Source organism: Oenanthe melanoleuca, chromosome Z (assembly GCF_029582105.1).
Source record: "Oenanthe melanoleuca isolate GR-GAL-2019-014 chromosome Z, OMel1.0, whole genome shotgun sequence".
NCBI lineage: Eukaryota > Metazoa > Chordata > Aves > Passeriformes > Muscicapidae > Oenanthe > Oenanthe melanoleuca.
The window spans coordinates 54068609-54090283 of NC_079362.1; the positions used below are offsets into that span (position 1 = coordinate 54068609).

At 40.0% G+C, this 21675-nt stretch overlaps 1 protein-coding gene across 1 annotated transcript in view; it reads right to left on the reverse strand.

Moving 5' to 3' along the window:
- The window catches only part of LHFPL2 (LHFPL tetraspan subfamily member 2), a 125748-nt gene extending 106148 nt beyond the window's left edge, over positions 1–19600 (reverse strand). The window contains exon 1 of the mRNA XM_056514730.1: positions 19423–19600. The gene's annotated coding sequence lies outside the window, so the exon portion shown is untranslated. The remainder of the gene's footprint in view (positions 1–19422) is intronic.
- Positions 19601–21675: the final 2075 nt, after the last annotated feature.

Below are 21675 nucleotides of genomic sequence, written 5' to 3' on the forward strand. Positions count from 1 at the left end.
GGGGTTAGTGCTTATTGACTGAACTCTTGGGTTTAACGGAATTATTTCTGAATTACAGTGAGATCTAATTTTATTTCATGTTGTTGTCAGAGAAGTGTTGTGAGGTTTTTCAGTTTTTGTTTGTTTTTTTCTCTTTGCAAAACATTGAAAATATCCTTAAGTTACCAATGCAGGTAACTAAAAAGCTGTGGAGCTTAACTTACTAGAGATACAGATGACAAATGCCAAGACACACAAATGCATGTTTTGGAAGTGCATTCACTTGAATTAAAGCCAGCTCATTTGTGTATGAGTTTAAAATTTGGACTAACTTTGAGACTGCTTCAGATTTTCAATTTCAGATTGAAAACTGAACACTGTAATAGGAAAACAGTATGCTGGCCACATGAAGACTAAATAAAAGTATAGGCCTGTCAGGTTTTATCTGCAACACCTGTAATAGGAGTTGGACATGGAGAGAAAAGCTAGAAAGAAGAGTCAGGTTAACTCCCTCTCCCTCTCCCCTCCCCACTCCCCATTAGGACTTTTTGCACTTCAAAGTGCAACCCCCCTCAAGGGACAGAGTTCACAAGTACTGTATGGTAAACAGATAATCGAGAATCAGACACATCAAAACCACTGGTTTCTGGCCTCTATACAAATACACACAGCTAGAAACATAACTCATCTTCTGACCAACAAGTGAAATGGCTCCTCTCCCTGAGCCAGGGCAACCCTGGTACCAACACATGCCGGGAGATGGACAGATTGAGAGCAGCCCTGCCCAGAAGGACTTGGGAGTGTCAGCAGATGAAAAGTCGGACATGATCAGGCAATGTGCATTTGCAGCCCAGAATGCCAATCATTTGGCTGCATCCAGAGCAGTGTGGGCAGCAGGGCCACGGAGGGGATTCTGCCCTTCTACTCTGCTTTCCTCTGGTGAGACCCCACCTGCAGTGCTGCACCCAGCTCTGGGGTCCCAGCCCAGGAAGGTCATGGAACTGTTAGAGCAATCCCAGAGCAGGCCACAAAAATGATGAGAGGCTAGAGAACCTCTCCTGAGAGGACAGGTGAGATCCTGAGAGAAACAGTTTTTGAGCTAAGGGATGAGAAGGCTCCAGGGTGCTCCACTTTGTAGCACCTTCCATTATTTAAAGGGGGCCTACTATAAAGCTTGAGAGGGACTTTTACAAGGGCATGTGGTGACAGGACAAGGAACAATAGCTTTAAACTTTAAAAAGGGCAAATTCAGGTCAGATATAAGGAAGAAGGTTTTTACAGTGGTGGAACACTGGAACAGGTTGCCCAGAGGAATGATTGGTTCCCACTCCTGAAAGCATTTAATATCACAGTTGAAGATGTTCCTGCCCATTGTAGGGGGGTTGGACTAGATGACCCTCAAAAGTAACTTCTAACTCAAAGCATTCTGTGATTCTATTAAACAGATTCACACCTCATCAAACTAGAAAGGCAGAACTGCTACGTAACTCAAGCCATATGACTTCCCCAAAATAATTCAGCATTGAACTAGTTTATTTTTCATGGAGGGGGAAAGGTAGGGAGAGAGGGAACTGTAATCTTGATTTTAGCATTGACCTTAACTTTCTTACTGACACCCTATCTCAGTCCACTATAGATTTTTAAGGCTCTTGTCCACTAAACAGTGAACATCATCTTTGATACATAGGCATTGGCAGGTTATTCCAGTAGCATTTGTACAAGTGCCAAATATATGCCATCAACTCTACTCCTAGGCAGAGCACCTCATTTTTATTCTCTGGATTTGTGACAGGTCTTTCCTCTTATCCTTGGGTATTTTCCTCTCTGTTGACAACTTATGTCGAGCTGATTTCTGCTGTGATCCTCTTTTCAGAGTTGCCACATTTCCACATGCCATGCTCATAGAGTTATGCATATTTCTCATCAGAATGACTTCGACTTCAGAATTTCCAACCTGTCCACATCACTATCGCTTTCTGTTGTCATCCCACTACCCGCTGTATGTTATTGGCATGGAAAGCATCAACTTTTTCCATTACTGGTGATTTTTGAACATTCTTTTTATGCTGCAGGTTGAACAAGAATTAATCCAGAAACATATAATGCTCCACTGCCCTGAAAGTCAGGCTGCCTGACCACAGGGGTCTTTTAGGGCCTGGCAAGCTCTGGTTTTGTGACTCAAGAGAGTTGCACAGGTGATGTGATTTTTGTTGCCAATAAAATCATTAGTGAAGAGACAGCAGCTTATCTGCAAATCCAGCTAAACAAGAACAACTCCGTACTTACAGTTACATTACAGGTCAAAGCTGATATTTTGATTTTGCTTTGCTTTGTGAACAAAAATGGTTGTTGCAAGTTTAAGTACTTCACCGAAGCCTATTACACATCGTTATCCATCAACTGAACATGTCACTTTACATAAAAAACAATATAGAAATTTTCATCAGCTGATTTTCCAAAAGCCTGTAACAAGTAGCATTCATTTTATACACTTTTTCTACTGCCGATTAATCCCACCAAAGACAGCCAAACATCATATACAAAGCCTGCCTTTTCCAGCATTTCTACCCAGTCCACCCAACACCATTTCCCTGGAGGAAGAAGAGCACAGTTTTCAACGCAGTACTCACTGCTTGAGGCGTAAAATACTGCTGTCTACCACAACTTGATGCAGAAGGTCAGGGCTGAAACTACCGACAACAGGACCCAGTAATCGTTCCTAGTGTATCACCGCCTGCTAACATCAATCTGCTCTTACCTTCTCAGGCAGCAAGGGCTGTTCAGGGCTGACAGCACAGCTCACTCACACATCTGTACATTCAGCTGTCTCCCTAACCTCTCCTCCCCAGCAGACCATAACAAAACACAGATCCAGCCCATAAGTCCATTGTACAACATTAGGTCATCACATGTAATCTAATAAACTAGAGACAGAACACTTATGTCATATTCTAGTCTCTGAAACTTCTCCAAAAGAAAAAAAAATTAAAAAACAAAACAAAACAAAAAAAACAAAAAACAAAACAAAACAAAACAAAAAACCCAAAAAAAAAACAACAAAAAAAAACATGGGAAAGGTGGAGAGGATGGGGATGTAAATAGCATTAACAGAACAGAAAACTTAACTGCTCAGCTTTTCCGAATTTTCTGAATGCACTTTCTTTGGCCCTGGTGATTTTAATTGATTCTGTTTATGACTGTAGTTATGGGACTGGAGCATGCTCTGTTACAGATTTGTAAAAGGGCTACATTGCCTTTCCAAATATTGAACAATACTAATTATAAGTACCTTGCTGGTTTTGCTCTTGCATTTACAGTTATTCCATTCATATTAATGCATATTAATGCATGAACTACAGAAAAAGCTCAACAGCCCTGAGAACAATGACCAGGACAATCAAACTCAAGGGGAGAGTTCTGACTTCTTTAGAAGATTTGTAGGTGACTCCTCAGTATCCAAAGACTGTAGTCACCTGTAATGTGAAATAGGACAGAAACAAATTCTGAGAGCAAAAAAACAAACAAACCACCAAAACCAACCAAAAAACCAAAACAAACAAAAACCTCAACCAAACCCCAAAAGCTGAAACAAAAAACCAAACAAACAGGTCCGAAAACAAAACATTAAAAGCGCCCAAACACAACAAAAACAACAACAACAACAACAACAACAACAACAACAACAACAACAAAACAACAAACAAACAAACAAACAAACAAAAAAAAAAAAACAAAAAAAAACCCCAAAAAAACCAAACAGGAATGGATCTCTTAAGTAAATCTCTCTCTCATTTCACTATCATCTACACCCATTTCTTTCACAAATGCTTAACATAATCTTTATTGCTTGACTAAAAGAATAATAAATAAAGGCTCTAGAGAACCGAAAAGAGTAAGAGATAAAAAAATTTAAGATATCAAATGAACATGCACTTTTTTGAAGCAATTATCTTCATTTCAGCTGAAACAACACATGCTCAGTTTTAAAGGCATAATTTCAATACAAAAATCAATACTTGAAATTTTATCAAGAAACTGACACCACTCAATTTTCTGCTGTTCTGTTCCTATCAAAACAAAGTCCAACTTAAAATCTAATTTTCCATCATCTGTTATAAGAGGAAAGTAAAGATATTATTGCAGTCTGTTTTAGAATAAAACAGTTCACAGAACATGCTTTAAAAAAAAATCCGTACCTATAAATGAAAAATCAACTGATACATGTTTTCCTAATTGCAAAACAATGTCCCTCAGTTATGTTTCACAATATTGAGGTTTCTTAAAAGCACTTTTTCTCAATAGCAGCCATGCGGAATATGGACAAGTTGAGGAAATGGCTGCTCCTTTAAAAGTCAACCCATTTAAACATTCATGCAATTAAAAGCCTAACAGTTCAACAGTGCAATGAATAAAGTAACTGTAAAAAGAGATGAGCTAACTTGGCTATTACAAACTTTTGTGTTCATTTTTTGGGCAACTTTCATCTTTCTAAAGTATCAACTGTAAATGCACAAACTACAAAAGAAAGCAGACAGAATCACAGAAAGCTTCCTCAAACTATGAAGTAAAGGAATGCCTCATAACTTCAGGGATAATTAATGCAATAAACCATACTTCCCATCAGTGTGCAAACTCACCTCTTAAGGAAACACCAGAAGACTGCATGACTACAAATGCAGTTGGTCACTGAGTTATCTGAGAAGTACATTGTGAGCAATACTCATTAATTCATAAGAAGAGATATGAAGTTTTGGAAGAGGAATGAAAATACCTCAGCTATTCCCTTTGTTCAAAAAACTTTGCAGTAACATTCCCATTTTTTAAAGCAGAGGTCATGTTTGCTTATTTTCATCCTGCTCATTGCCAATTGGTTACATTTAAAATTTCCAGTGAATGATTACATAAACCATCTGACATCATCACACATGAACATTTCCTACACATGAAGAATGAAAGGGCTTAACTATACACCTACATATCTAAGTACTGCCATGTAGATTCTGCATATTAAAATCAATATTTGGCAAATATTTCCATTACAACTTGCAACACAAGTTCTAACACAACTTCTACTAAGTTCAAGAAGTAGTAAACTTTTGCACTAATGAAACTAAAGTTCATCTAAAAACAACACAATACCCACACATAGTTCTCAAAGACTGGAGATAGGGAATAGTCTGCTTAGTCTAGGTCAATGCAAGACTGCTCATTACAGCACTGCTTTCTGAACAAAGCAATTTCATTGTATCTGACTAATGCGATTTTTGGTATTTGATGGAAAACAGCTTCAGAAAAAATTATTTCAATACAAAAAGTAACACTGACACACAGCCCACATTTTCTTCATTTCATAATCACCTTGTTTCTTTGACTTAATTTCATCACTGTTCAAAAAGACCATTAAGAGTAGTTTTGTTTTCCTCATAAACCACCCCACCAACCCTTTGATTCTTTTGACACCTTCTTCTTAATTCCTGTGAGTCCATCAACAACCTTTCATAACAGGTACCTTGAAATGCCTGCAATTCAAACAAATGTAAATGTACTCTGGAACAAAGAAGTGTTTATATAACAGGAAAGCATCACTCTTTCTTTCCTCTCCTTTGTTGGTCCCAAGAATATTTTTGCATACAACTGGAACTCATCTTTTTTATTACTACCTGAAACTCAGATCTTACAGATATTTCTAGTTCTTTAATAGTTTTTAGGTTTCTCAGATCCATTTTTTTTTAAACTGCATATCTGCATAGTATTAAATATCGTATTCAAAGATAAAAGTCAGTTTCTTCCTCTTACTTAATTTGGGAAGCTCGATGCTGAATGAGGGATGATACAATGATGTCTATATCTGATGATATTTTCTTCACAGATTTCTGTCCTGAAAAATCCTTCATTAGTTGCTCTGCATGCCAATTATGGTCAAACACTACTTTTTTCACACGTCCAGTCAATCAAAATTAAGACTTTTCGTGAGACTCCAAATACATCTCAAAAGTTACCAATGTAACAAAAAATCACATAATTTTCAATATTAAATATCATAAAAACTGAAGCACACAACAATTGGCTTTATAACATTTTCCAGCGAGTACACATGTTAAAAAATTTAACTATTCACATATTTAAGCAGCCATCTATCTTGTGCTGGAACAAACCATTGCGTAGGTGGTGAATCTTCCAGCTGAGCTGTGCAAAAATATTAGTACACAGAAAAATAAGTGAAAGGGAGCCAAAACATCTCCCCACTACAGGCAGAAACTTATTTAAGCATATGAAAAAACACAGTCATTAGGGAAAATAGTTTATCTTCTGTTTCTGAAAGGATATAATAAATAACAGACACAACTACAGTGTGGGCCATGTTCAAGAAATCTGTGAGGTCTCTTGGACCACACACTCCCTCCAGAAAGTCACACATATTAGTGATGAAGCAACTCACACACCCAGGAAAATGCTCAGATCACTTACATATGGCTGGAAAAGGAGAAAGCCACTGAATGGTTACCAGCACCAAGAACTATCACCATTGCCAGACTCAACACCAGCTATCCCAGTGACATTTGAGGATGCAGGAATAGCTACAGCTCTTTTCACAGGCCTGAACTCCTCAATAATCCAACGCAAAGAGGAGAAACAAAATTATTTTTAGACCAAGTCCTCTGTTGACTGCTTCATTTACTTTTTAACACTTCAAGATGCAAAAGCCCTCAAAACTACAAAGGTCTCTGAGCCACAGTCAGCAACCACAGAAGTGGATATGGATGATATTGTGCCAGCCTACAAAGCAAAGGAAAAGGAAAACCAAACTACTTCCTGATTGTGTTAAATTACAGAAGAATGAATATGACATTTTTCATTCAACAGCTGCTTCTCCTCCAACTGGCTGGCAGGTTAGGTATGTCTGCCCCTTCCAGTAAACAAACATATCTTATCTTCAAAATAAGATAGATTACATATGAACCATTCAAAAAACTTGGCTCTCAACAGATCCATAATCCAGGTGGATGGACCAGCTACTGAATCATTTATTCCACTGTGAGGGCATGTGAACTTCAAAGAAAAAAAGGAGGAAAAAAAACCACCAAAAAAAATCAAGCTTCTTCAGCATGGACAGTTTTATGCTGACTGTAGTCATATGTAGTAGTTTTCTGCTTTAAATCTTCATCTCAGTCAAATGAAAATACACACACCCAAATAAAAACAACTAAAATAAATTATGCACAGACAAATTAAGATTCAAAGCTTCAAATCAGCCTCTACTCACTAAGGACAATGCTGAGCAGAAATGTTCATTCCTCTCTTAGTTCATAGACAAAGACTGTATTACATTACTAAACCATTAATGGCATGCACATGTTAAAACAACAGAAACACACAATTCAAACTAGTTAAATTCAGAGCTACATGAACATATAACTCATCCAGGATCAAATAATTATTTTTGAGTTATATGTAAAACCAGAACAGTAGTGTACTGTAAGCAAAGAGACTTAAACAAGTTGCCATTTGTAAGCAGCAGATAGAAGAGGTAGGTGGACCTATTTGTTGTTCCTTAAGCAGGAAACCAGCTTCACTGCAAGATCAGCAAAAAGACTACTTGTATCATCAGGTAATGAGATAAATGCAAATCAAGAGATGCTCTCAAGCAAAATCAAGATACCTGTGGATATTCAAAGACAACAGAATGCTCCCTGACTTGAGCAAAGAAGCTCACAAAGAGAGGCAAACTGGCATGAGAGATCTGCAGGTTTTGCCAGGAGGATCCCAGATTTTGGAGTTTGTCTGTTGAGCCCAACATCCAACCTTGCACTGTCACTTGGACCTTCTGCCTCTTTTTATGACTACAGTGCTCCATGCACAGAACTCATCTCTGCATATTAAGCCCTATTAAATGCTTAGTTATTCCCATTCAGTGTACGGTGTTTTTTTTATTCTTACAAATTACAGTTCCTTTAGAAAAAGCAAATGTTTGACCATACCTGCCTCCTCTTTAAATAAGAAGATACATAGTGATGTTCCAAGCTTCTTAGGCTATGCAGAATACCACAGGAAACAAACTTACAAACCTTTGCTTTCTAAAAAAGAAACTTTGTATTTCTGAGAATTTGCATGAGGAAGGACACATGATGGTCTAAGTCAGCCCACAAAAAGTAAATAGAAGATAATTTTATTTCACCTGACTGCGAACTACTTCACCATATATTGGGACTGTAAGTGCTCCTTCCTCAATTATCAGACCAACTTCCTCTAACGAATTGTAACATCTGAAGACCTTTGGAGAGAATAGGGAGTATATTACACTTCTGCAAAGATGGCTGTACATATACTGCTCTCTTCGGCTGATAAATGATGCCTCTGGCCAGACCGTACTGATGTACAAGATTTTAATTAACCAGTGCTCCTAAATAGAATTTCACACTATCAGATACAAAAGAACACAACAAAGTAATGGTAGCACTGATACTGATCAGTTTTTGTTCAGTCCTTCCAGTAAAGGAAGGTACATTGGAAAGAGAGATATTTGCTTTCCAAATTACTTGGTTTGTTTGATTCAAATCTGAACTTTTCATCCTTGCTGGAAGAAAAAAAATACATAATGAATATCTGAATTCAATGAACAATCGTGATAGCTACCTAGATACAAAGCCACTTTTTTTTTTCTTTTCTTTTTTTTTTTTTTTTTTTTTTTTTCCTAGCATAACTCAACAGCAAAAGACTAAATGGAGAAAAACCATTACAAAGATTATTTTTTTGCTTAGTGTTTTCACACATCACATATAAAGTATGAGCCCCTCAGATACAAAATCTCTGGCAAAGAACTATGTTTCAGCTAGGTATCAGCTTTAGTTAGATAGCTAAACTGTAGCTTCATGCCACCTGGGACACTTGTAATTATAATCAGCTAAAGACAGCTGAATCTCCCTCTGTCCATACAGAAGAAGTATTTGAGTTCAACAGAAGAACTAGAAAACTTTACTGCCTAAACAGAATAGTTTCTTTTATCAGTTCCAAAATATCCAGCTGTGATGCTGTTGGCTGTGACTAACTGAATTTGGCACAGCTTTAATAATCCTTCAGAAAAGAGATTTCTATTTGCTATATGCAAATACATCATCAGTTCAAATATTTGCAGGTATGAAATGATATTTGAACAAAAGAATCCTTCCAGGGTTTCCTACAGTCTATTCTTAAAGTAGTCAGAAAACAATTTTGCTGTACTAACATTAATTAATGTTCACTCAGTGTGTAGAGATCAAAGTAGTTACTGTATACAAACATCCCAATAATAACAGAACCGCACTCACAGTTATTTACAACAAACTTCAACAGTCTCACCTACACAAACCTAAATGTTGCCTTTCTGCTTGCACCTCCAAAGCCACACACTTCAAATAAAGCCCACTCTGGTATGTGAAGCAACGAGGACGAGTCAAAGTATGATCAATTTACCCCAACAGCAGGGGTCGTTACAGACTACAGAGGCTCAGGAAGGACCTTCTTAATACTTGCATGATCCTTGCTTCTTCAACCCAGACTCCACTGCAGTAGCACAGGCCAAATCTGGGAACTCAACCACCAGTAACACAGAATAACTTAATTCCTGGTATAAAACACCCTCACTCCCACTATGATCACTGCACAGGCTTTCTACCTCCTGGCAAAACAGCTTTTCCTCATACTCCAAGCCACTGACAGGAGGAACATAAAATTGTTTATTTGTTATAACAAGAATAGAGGAAAGATTTATGGGGTAAAACACAAAGCAGCCTATAGACAGAGTCTGGAGGGAAAACACTGTTAATTTAACCCCCATATTCACTTCAGAAAACCCAACCAAAATGTGTTAAACATATTAATACATGACAGAACAGTAAAGAAGGCATGTGCAACACATGACTGTGTCTTCATTACTGCCAGATTATCAACTGGTATATTACCATTTTGTATGATCACTATGCAATACAAATTTATGCCCAAGCAAGAGCAGACACAAGCACATTTCTGTCAAGTCTGCCTGAGTGTAAGATGCTGCATTCAAGCCATCAGCTGAAAAAGCACAAATAATACCTGTTTAGGTACTGTCAGAGTCCCCAAGAGATGAGCAACATCTCACAGAGCAGAAAACCTACTAGTATAAGGTTAACATTAAAACTGGGGATGAAAAATTGTATTTACATGAGACATTTGCATCATGTGGTTATGGGTTTTGATCGGCTTACAAGTGCCCTAAAGATGTATCATTGAATCAACAATCTAAACCAAGCCTAAATCTCAATCACTGTCTGTAGGGTAAAGAGTAACACAGCATCCTCCTCCCTCTATACTGCTCTGTCCCCATCAGAGAGGCAAATGTTTTCAGTCTTTAACTCTGCAGGAACCTCATGTAGGATATGCTCATGTAAGCAGTTAAAATGTATCTACAGTAGAAGGGAGACGGGCAAAAAACCAAAAAACTTTCATATTAAATACAATTTCACACACACGTAGGAGAAAATAAATCAGAAAAGCCAAGCTAGGATTACAGACATAGCTGCTTATATTGCCTAAATGAGACAATATGTATTATCTCATCTGGCAGTTTAGCATGACTGAAATGAAACATAATTTGCAGTTGACGCCAACTGGCAGGAGACAAATGTTCATGGTAATCTTTGTGTTTTATTAAGAAAGTTCTTCTGTCTTAAATTACACGGAAAATGGATTGGAAGCTTTTGGTCTAAAAAGTACAAGGACTACAGATGCTACCCTGAGCTGTTAACTCATAGAAAAATGTGTCCTGAGTTTTTACAATTTAAAAAGACAAATCTAAAATTATGCCAGGTCAAATCTTCTACCCAGTACCTTTGTCTCCAAGAGCAGCCAAAAGCAGATGTCTGGGGAAGCATGAGAATAGTGTAATCGTTTAGTCATACTTTCCCCAAATATGCTTGTCTCCAATAATTTGCAGCTCAGGGAGTTTCAAAACCAGAGGTCATGCTTATGTATTTAATAATCTCTTCCAGACTCCTTTTTCCATTAATTTTGTCCAGTATCACTTCAAATTGGCATAAATTTGAAGTATCCACAACATCCTGTGGAGTTACAAAACTTAATATATGTGCATGACAAAATTCCTCTTTTTGCTATTCCAAACCCAACACCTGCTAGTTTCATTTTCAAGCTTATTGGTTCTTGAACCAGGAGAGAAAATGAACAACTTATCCCTAAGCCACTCACCAGGCCATTCATTTATTAGTAAAAGTATCATCACATCCCAGTTGTCTCTTCTCCTCAGCAATTTAAGCACTATAGAGAGTCACAGCGCTGAAAAGAAGATCCTAATTGTGTCAGTAAGTATGAAGATGATCCCGTTTTGGTTTATTCTACATCCTTAGAGCTTCAAGACAAATATATTAACTGGACAAATACAATAGATGTGAAGTAAAGAAAGGTAACCCAAAGAAAAGCAACAAAAATAACTGATGTACAAAACCCAGCGCCTGTGAGGTGAAAAACAGCATGCTATTATAGTTTAAAAAACACAATATACAAAAAAAAAAGTTACTTGCTTTGACCTAGACAGAGGTAGGATGAATATTAAACTACTACAGGAAAGGTATGAATTGGATAACACACAAAGAAAATTTTCACGTCATGATGATTTTGTAAGGGAGACCACTGAGCTCCTTAGAACAAGTCCCAGATGACAGATACATATGATCCTAACCTGAGGCAGAAAAATGGGGTAGATGACGCCATAAGGTCTCTTCTAGTCCTATCTTTGTATGATCTTCTTGGGATGTCAGGCGGAATCTCTTCCTCTCAATGATTTAACAACAACAAAATAAAAAGTGGGGCGGGGGGGGTAGGTTTTAAAGGGAGCTTCAGGGTCGATTGCACTGGAAAAAAAGAAGTAACAACCTGCTCACAAATAATTTACTGAGACCCTTTCCTTGCCCAACTCCAAGGAGGCTGTAGAAAGAAGGAGGGACCACCAGCCAAGAGCTGGAGATATTTTGCTGAAAATGTGGACTTCTGTGTTCTTTGATCTTGCCTGGACATTCTTTACATGTTTTTGGGAAGCGGAGGCATATCACAAACAGTACAGTGCCCGTGAGTCTTTGAGACAGTCCTGATGCGCTCTTAAGGATTGTTTATCTACTGTGCAATGCATGCAGTGAGCAACAGAAAAGTAAGGCAAACTGTTGATATAGGCTGGCCAAGCACCAAAAAATAAGAAAATTCCTAAAGCTCTGTTTAGATAGCACTTTCACTCTTTCATGTTAACATGTACCATTCTTGCAGTAACCAAGCTCAAGAAAGCTGTACTCCAAATTATGTATGCTGAGATAAAAGGCAAGCTCTAATTCAAGCTGTCAAGGCTGTCATGGAATGTGGTCTGGGCCACTTAGATGTAAAGATTGGTTGAAGGTAATTGCACTGATTTTATGCAGTCATGATCATGACTAACGATTGAATAAACACATATACGCAACACAAACCTCATCAACATTTCTCCAAACTGGATACCTCTGCTAAATGATCTACCATCTCAGCAACACAATCAGCTGGGCAGTCCATGGAATATCTTACATGCCAGCTGTCATGGACTATGTCCATTAGTACCTTTAAAAGCCCTAAAACAAAGAAAAATGAGACCTTTGTTAACTCCTTAAAGATAAAACATACCAGAGAAAAACTATCTGGAGAAAAACCAATGCACAGAGACAGAGAAAGAGAGAGTGGAGAGATGTAAGAATGCATGAAACTATTATGTCAAATTTGTCCCACCACTTATATTGAACATAAAACTGTTTTCTAAGAACAAGGAAACATATCCACAAATATGACAGAATATAAAAATAAAATATATCCTACTAATTCCAATATGTAAAATAAAAGAATGCATTGCCATATTTAAACTAGAACTTACATTTAAAATTTTCTTTTAAACTTTAAATTACTCAGACCTGCCTGTGCAGAATGACACTCAAGTTTTATCAGGTGGCTATTCTGAAATAGTTACAATTGCCAAAATTGTCATGATGAGCATGTATACTACTGCCTTATTTTCTGTAAAAAGTTTCATAGAAGGCTGCAAGAACTAGAGTATTTGCACAAGATATTTTCCAATATATATATTTCAAGCATAATTCACTATGTATAATTCATCAGTACCAAACAGTTGAGCAGAAAGATGCTGCCATCTTTGCACACAGAGACCTCTGTCAAGATATTCTGTACAAATACTGCTTTAGTTGTCATGACTGTCACTCGCTCTTCCTTATGGGAATGGGGAAGAGATTTAGAGGAGGGAAATTGTAAAACTCATGACACTTTAATAAGGAAATCAAAAGCCATGCATGTAAGCAAAGCAAAACAGGGAATTCAATCAATGCTTCACATGTGCAGGCCAGTGTTCATCCATCACCAGTAGAGCAGGGCTCCATCACAGGTAACAGTGACTTTGGAAGACAAACGCCATCACTGCAATCCCCTTCTTCTTCCCCCAGTTTTATTGCTGAGCACAATGCTACTTGGTGCAAAACATCCCTGGGGTCAGTTGTGGTAAGCAGTCCTGGCTACGTCTCCTTCCAACTTCTCACTCACTCCAGTTTACTTGCTTTCAGAGCGTGAGAAGCTAAAAAGTCCTTGATGTGGTGTGACTAACAGCTAAGCAACTATGAAAACATCACTGTGATATCAACACTAGTCTCATACTAAACCCAAAACACAGGACTATATCGGCTCTTATGAAGGAAAATAACTCTAACTCAGCTGAAATATGAATATCAGCAAACTCCTAATATCTGACAAAATATGTACTCTTATCTGCAACATCTTCTCTTCTACAAGTACTTTAACTGCAGGAACAGTAACTGTATTTTCAATACTGCAATATATGTATATATACGACTTATTAAACAATAAATAAAAAACCTCATCCCTTTATATGAAAGTATTTTTGGCACAGCCTTCCCTTCACACAATTATTATTTACACATCATGTGTCAAAGTAATGGACGCATGCTAAGAAACAAAACGAGAGTACATAACCATTAATGACAAATGTATCTACCAACATATAATACTAGTATATTATCGTCACCACCACACACTTTAGTGATGAGGTCAGGTTTAGACAAATGGTTCAATAAAAAGTCTGAAAAACCTGTTTACAATGATTCCAGACACAAGCCTTGCTAGCTGCAATTCACTGACCTATGTAAACTGATTCAGCTTTCAGATAATCTCCCAGTGAATACTATTGCAAAATCTATAAACACAGATGGCACCAACTGGCACCCTATCTGCAATCTCAGCAGAAGACCAAATAAATACAGAGATTGAATTTATCTTCCCACATCACAGGTGATTCTTTCCAAACAGGTTTAAGGGATTATCAATGAAAGCTGAACCCAGAAAGTTCTGTCACAGCTAGCCAAAGTCTCAACCACCCTGAGAAATCACACTGCACAAACAAAGATTTTAAAACTCTATGGCTTTTAATAAAGTAATACAACATTCAGTTCAGACCAGGGTCTGGTTATACTTGCTACAATTACCATATTGACCATTTTTACTAGCAGTAAACTCACAGGATTTTCTCCTAAAGCACCCTTACAGAAAAACCTACTTGGGATCAAAAGGAATGAAAAGGCTGACAAGCTACAGTTAAACTTTAAGGTAAGTATCAGTTGTACCATTAAAGCATAGTGTTTTATTTTATCTACAAAACTTACCGCTATTAATCTGGAATGGAATAACAGCATTAATACCTATTGCTGAGTTTCAGAAACTATGTACAAGAAGGCATACAATATATGCAATGTCAGGGGTCAGCAAGCATGAAGATCACTTAGTGATCTTAGATCAACTCTAAAGCTACTACTGTGTGAGTAATTAAAATCCAAGACACACACATTTACCAGGAAGATGTGAGATACCACACAGAATGATTCAGTCCAAAAATACCTTCATGACTTTTAACATGACAGTATTAAGACAAAGAAATCTGAAACAGAGCAGTGACACCAATGACAAAGGAGACTGTACAGCTGCTTCAGTAATATTGCTTCATTGATTGTTTCTCAGCAATAGAAGCTGTTAAAGGTGAAAAAAATCAGCTAAAATAAGCCTTCCTTGTGGGTCTGGGTTCATTTATTATAGTACTGTCACTGGCTGCAACACAAAATTATGCTTTCTCCAAGACATTTTTTGCTCTTTCTATAGTATTTTATTCTCATGGTTGCTCAGTTAGTTCCTGTGCTTTCATCATATACTTCAGCAAAACCGTTAAAGAAATCCCAATCAACAAAATATTAACCAAAATACATAAGAAATATTTTAGGGAACAAATTGCTGCAGCATTCCTCTCCTGCATCAATGTCTTAAGTATTCTGGATTCTTCTCTGAAGACCCCATACCTAACTTAACAGTAGAGGTCCAAGCTCAAAAAGACAGTATGATCATAAGAACCAGAAGACAATGAGAATTGGAGAAATTAATCTTTAGCAACAGACCATACTTTTTTTTTGTTTTTTTGTTTGATGTTTTAAAATTACATTAGTGAATAAGAAACTGGAAGCTATTGATTATGTGAGCAGCACAAGGGTCTCTAAATATCTTTTGCTGTGATTTACTTATACTCAGTCATGGATATTGTAACTGTCCTACTGCTATATATATTGCCACAGATCAGAATTTCAGATACATTCCTGATCCACTCCCATAGATGGGGTACATTCACAGTCAGCTGTTTGCCATTGCAGAAAATATAATTAAATTACTTTTCCACTGTGCATTTAGTTTTCTTTGGAATTACCTTCCACAAAAGTGTCTTTTAAGAAAATACTTCTAGGAAAATTCATTACTCTCTGATTAACTGATGTTGAAATACTTATCCATGGTTAATATCACACCTGCTAGAGTTGTAAGGAGAAACAAAGGAAAATTAAAAAGAAATTAAAACCTCAGATCTGCATTTTTTTCCAAAATGCATCCCCTTCTGTCAGCAGCATAAAATGAAAATACCACTTTACTTTATAAGACAGTAAAACAGTATTGTTTAGATAGCTTTCACAGTATCTGGCTACATCTCCTGAGCAATTTTAAAAGGCAAGGGATAACAATACTATTTTTTAAATCTGAGCTTTACAAACACCCTACATTCTGCTTTATTCCAATTAATCCATATTAGGACAGTGATTTTGGAAGAATGCATCCTGTTAGTTTTACTTTGCCAGGGAAGATTTTAGACACCACAAGTCAGGAGAATCCTGTCAATTTTCAAGAAAGCTGAAAAGCCAGAAAGGAGAAATAATCTAAGCAAAAGTCTTCGGAATTGTTTTAACAGACTTGTCAACTACAATCACATCAGCATATGGTATTCACATCAAAAAAGGGCTCTGAGAAACAGAACACCTTCCAGCCTCTTGCCACCTCTATCCTTGTTCCCAAATGAGTTCAAAATGCTCCCTAATGAGTTCAAAATGCTGACATCCCAAAATTATTTATCCTGTAGGCAGAAAGCAGAGAAATGGCAACCCTTGAGAGGGAAGGGAGGCACCAAAAACACAGAGGAAAGCAGGACAAAGAAAGACACAGAAAGCCCTTGTTCACAGGGAAGGAATGGGGACATCAAACAGTTTTTCTTATTGCCACCAGCAGTCAGAAGCTGAGCACTGCTCTCCTCCCCACAGGCTGGATGGTGTGAAGGGTCAGCCAACAAGAGGAGCTGTGTGTGCTTGTGCCTGGGCATGAAGACACATGTGCATGTGTAGGAGGTGAGGACAGCTAGGGACAGTGGAGCAGCCATCCTCACCCTCCCACTTCAAGCTTTAACAAACAGCTCTGAGGCAAACAGCAGCTTTACCAGCGGCTATTCCTACATGGAGAGACTCTTTCCTTTTCATCTTGTAACAAGCTGGGTTTAAGATGCTGAGGGTAAAATTCCTAGACACTGGATTTTTTGCCTGTAGTGGATAACCAGAAATCTTACATTGGCTAGGAGCTGCCATCCTGTGTTCAACACATCCCCTTGTTGCAACCACCACTTCTCTTTTACTGGGGAGCCCTCCTATGGGTACTCAATGTCTAACAGAGTAGAATCTTCTGGAAACACAAATTTTGATGAATAATAATTCTGTTCTCCAAAACAATCAGAAAAATAATGAATCCTCCTTTTCATGTAATTATTATTGAAACAGCAACGTCTACAATGTATGCAAAATAAAACACCAGGTTTCTTGCCTGGTTGCCAGCTATACAGTCACCTGCACCTCAGCCAGGTTCTGCTGATGCAATAACACAGAGCAGTTAATAAGTCACTGTCCTACTGTACTACAGAACACCACAAGCAATCTTCACAGCTACAAGCTAGAACAGGAAAAAGGATCACAGCAATCATTGGCTTCCTTTCAGTCTTTGCCAGCAGTACTTCTGATCCTAACTTACCAGCCCAGCACAATGAAGAGTGTCTTAGAAGATGTGGAAGAACTATGCTTTGATTAAATAAGTAACAAAAGTAACATTCTTACACAGCAATGCTGCATCCATTCCCAGAGATTTACAGTTGTAAAAGTAAATGACACACTACTACTATTTGCCTGATGTGTGGGTACATCATCACACAAACGTTTCCCAGAATGTTTAATAAAAACAGATGATTAACTAAAAAAAAACAAAGTGGGCAATTTCCTACATACTGATTAAACCCACTCCATGACTCAGAAGGAGAAATCCTGTGAAGAAAGTGATGTGCTTAAAGCTGGAATGACTGCAACTAGCACGGAATGAAAAGCAGAGCAATGGTCCCATGAAACTCTGCCTGAGATAAAACCCTCTCATTAACAACTGCCTTAACTGACCTAATAATGCATGAACATGGATAGAACACTCAAGAAGGTCCCAGAGATAAATTTGGATTATATTTCTGCAGTATGTTTTATTCAGAAAAATAAAATGGAATGTCTCTGACATTTCCCAATTACGACTCTCTGTGCACAGAACAAATTTAGGTCCCTGTGGATTACTATAAGGACTATAAGGTTTCTGTGACCAAGGTACACCCATGAAAACAATAGGGCCTCTTGCAGGCATGAGCTTGAGCAGTAAGAACCTACTGCAGGATTGGGACCAAGCAGACATCTTCATTAAGGGATCTGCAATGGTGCCTAAAAATGTTTCCCTAAGAAAGCCAAACCTTGTTATTAATATCTATAATATTTTCTTCTAGATGAAGTCAGCTGAAACTTTGTAACTGTGCTCACTTATTCCCAGTAATACATTCCTCATTAGGATGCACACACTGGCAGCGTCTCATCTGCTTAGTTCTGGCTTGGTGTAAATCTACTGTGATGGTGCAACGCTGCCGCTCTGCCACCAGGTACTGGGAGCGTGTGCACTTGTCTGGACACGGCACTGCCAGCCCATGCTGTTTTACTTGATGTTGCTCCAGTGCACCCACAACTTCTGAATTATGGGATCCAATCCCACCGGTGTGTTACTGAGTGCCTTTGGAGTGACACCTTAACTACCAAAAAACGTGCATCGGTAACCTGTGTCACCTACTTCCCGCCCTTCACTGAAGGGCCCTAAAACCCAAAATTCAAACAAACACACACACACACACACACACACACACACACACACACACACACACACACACACACACACAAACCTCCCCCCAAAACTGGTCCCAGAAACATGACGGGTATGAAGAACTCGTCAGCGATGGGGAGGCACCCAGGTGAGCTTTGAACCCTCGCTGCCCGAGGCAGCCCGCGGAGAGCCGAGAAGCGCCCGCGCCCCCGGGGGAGAGGCTGCAGGTGCCCGGCCGGGGCAGCCCGGCCCCCGCTACCGCCGCTGCCCGTCCCGCACGAAGCCGAGCGGGGCCCCCGACGGGCGGCGCCCCCGGCCCCGCCCCGCTCCTCACGGCGCGGAGGGAGCGCGGCCGCCCCGCCGCCCCGCGGTGCCAGACGTGTGCGCGGAGCGGCCGGGGCGCCGCGGAACCCCGCCCGCTGCACCGAGAGAGCCGCGTCCCGCCGGGAGCGGCTGCTCGGCAGGACCGCCGCGCGGGAGGGGAGGGAGCGGAGAAGGAGAGAGCGGGGGAAGGAGGGAGCGAGGGAAGGAGGGAGCGAGGGAAGGAGCCAGCCTGGCGGCCGCGGGCGCCTGGCCGGGTCGCGCCCTGGGTCCTTTTCCGCGGGGAAGGCGCCCGGGTGCCCTCCCGGTCCGCCGCTGTCCCGGCGGTAGCAGGGCAGCTCTCGCCGGCGCCACAGCCCCGTCCCTGCCGCCACCTCCGCGCCGTGCCCCGTCCCGCCGCGGCTGCTCCTCGGCCCGTCCCTAAGCCTACAGCCCTGGCCCGGGAGGAGCAACAGCCCGGCCGCCGCTCGAGCAATGAATGGAAGCGCAGCCAGCGGTCTCCGTCCTCCCTCCCGTCCTCCCAATCCCGCACAACTTCACCTCTGCCGGGCAGAGGCGCCTCCTCCGCGCTGGGGCTCCGCTCTCGCCGCCGCCTCCGGCCCGCGCCCCGCCGGGCTCACCCTCCTCTACTCCCGCCGCGACCATGCACCGAGGGAGGAGGAATGGGATCCCGGCGAGGGCCGACCCGGCCGCCCCCAGCCGGAGGGAGGGAGGGAGCCGCGGCGAGGGGCGGGGAGGGACGGGACGCGGGCGCCCTGCCCTGCCCAGGACCGGCCCCCTCACACTGACGTCCCCCGCTCCCACACCGCCGGCCGCGGGGGAGCGCCCAGAGCGGGGCCGGGCCGGGGCGTGAGGGCAGCGCGGCCATGGGCGGGCTGGCGTGCCCGGGCGCTATCACAGCCGGCGAGACAGGCTCTGGAAATAGCCCGAATAACCGCTGCTCCGCCATCCCGGCCTTTGAACATGCAAGAACTCTCCATCTGCTCCGTCCGAAAGACAGGCTGAGAACGGGCAGCACGACTGGCATTGTCAGGCCTGGTACTGCCTATGGCACTTCCCATCACAGCCTGCCCCCCGGACCTAGCCACAGTGGATGCACTGAATGGAAAGCAGGAATTGTAAACACAACTCCTCCTGTCTCCAAAAATTCCTCTTAGTGTAGACCTTCAGATATACAATTTACATTGCAAAAGAATGTCTGAAAAGTCTACAATGCTTCTGTTTTCGAAATTTTCCCCCTCAGCACAAATGATTTCCCACCGATATCCCTTTAAAATCATATTTAACACTCTTCCAGTTTCAAAGCAACACTCTGATGACCCAGGCTTTTCCGGAACTTTGTAATTTTTAAAGTATCTTGAGATGTCTAAAGCCAAGCACATATATGTATTCAAGCAAAGATACTCATTTTAAAGCATCTGCAGGGAAAATAAAGGTTTAGGCTTGGGCAGGTCTCTGCATGCCTCTGCTATACCCCACTGTTGCACCCTTGTGTAATGTGCTGCTTGTTGTAAGTGGATGACAGGTGTCTAACTTCATACAGCTCATCTCAGTGTCAACTTCACTTGCTAGATTGGAACTGGCTGTTGCAACAGACAAAACCAGCTGCTAAGCTGGTCAATAAAATAAATCACTCTGGGTATCTCAGAGACATAAATGAAGTGCTACACCAGTGCAAAACTTGATTTGCTGCAGCTAAAGCCATCCTCCTTGGGAAAAGTAAGGAGTTCTCTTTTCAGTGCTATCAGAACGGTATCTTTCACAAGATGTTTACTTGATGCTATGGCTTTTGACTAAATTATCCTTTTACTGCCATTATACAGAGTAATCAGTGCAGGCTGATCCTGCTGACTGCTTGGGACTTCAAGGTCTTCAAACTCTGCAAGAGCACATTCCATCTGACTGGACCCAGTTACTGGATCTGTGCTTTTTTTATTGGTGTCTGCTGCTCAGAAAACTGAAAGTCAGTAAGTGTTTTCCCAAGTATATAGGTTGAGGAAGAAAAAACAAATACAAAACTTCAAAAATCATGTTCCTATGGGAGAAACAATAAAAACATATGTGACTCTCTACACTTACTGAAAACAAAGCATGTGTTTTCATGTCTGATTATTGTCCAAACTTGTATCCTCACATTACTTTTCCTCTTTCTGGACAAGTCATCAAATGAAACATTCTTAAAAAAAGTTTTATTAGAGACATTTTTTAATGGTCCCATTATAGAGTCTGAAAATTCATTTTCTACAAAATAAGGCTGTCTTTGTAAAGCTGAACTCTCTGTGACCTTTGAAAGCAGCTACTTTAACATACAATAGGAGACAACTCAATAGGTCTGTCCAAAAATAAACATCTCTAAAGAATATTTTAACCCTAGAGACTTCACACAAATGGCGCACTGACAACACTATTTGATAATACAAAATTAATGTAGTAGTCATATTTGTTTTCAAAAAGCTATGAGGCCTTTTTCATTCCAGTTTTGGAGTGCACTTTGAGCTAAAATCCATAATACATTTTTGGATCAGTTTTTTCTGAAATAGACACATGCCTCATGCTATTTCAAAAAGAACCATGATACTACAACAATAATGTGAAACCAAAAAGTATAAAGTCTGCACTGCAAATATGCAGTAGCCAATAACAGTTTTCTCAGTATTAATTTTTTAAAAGATATATCTATTAACTCTTAAAAAGATTAAGTGAAATGCTAATTGATTTAATAAAGCTTACCTAGAATGAAGGGAAAGAATTATTAAAGCATTCCTTCTATCTTCATTTATGAAGTCAGCTTTT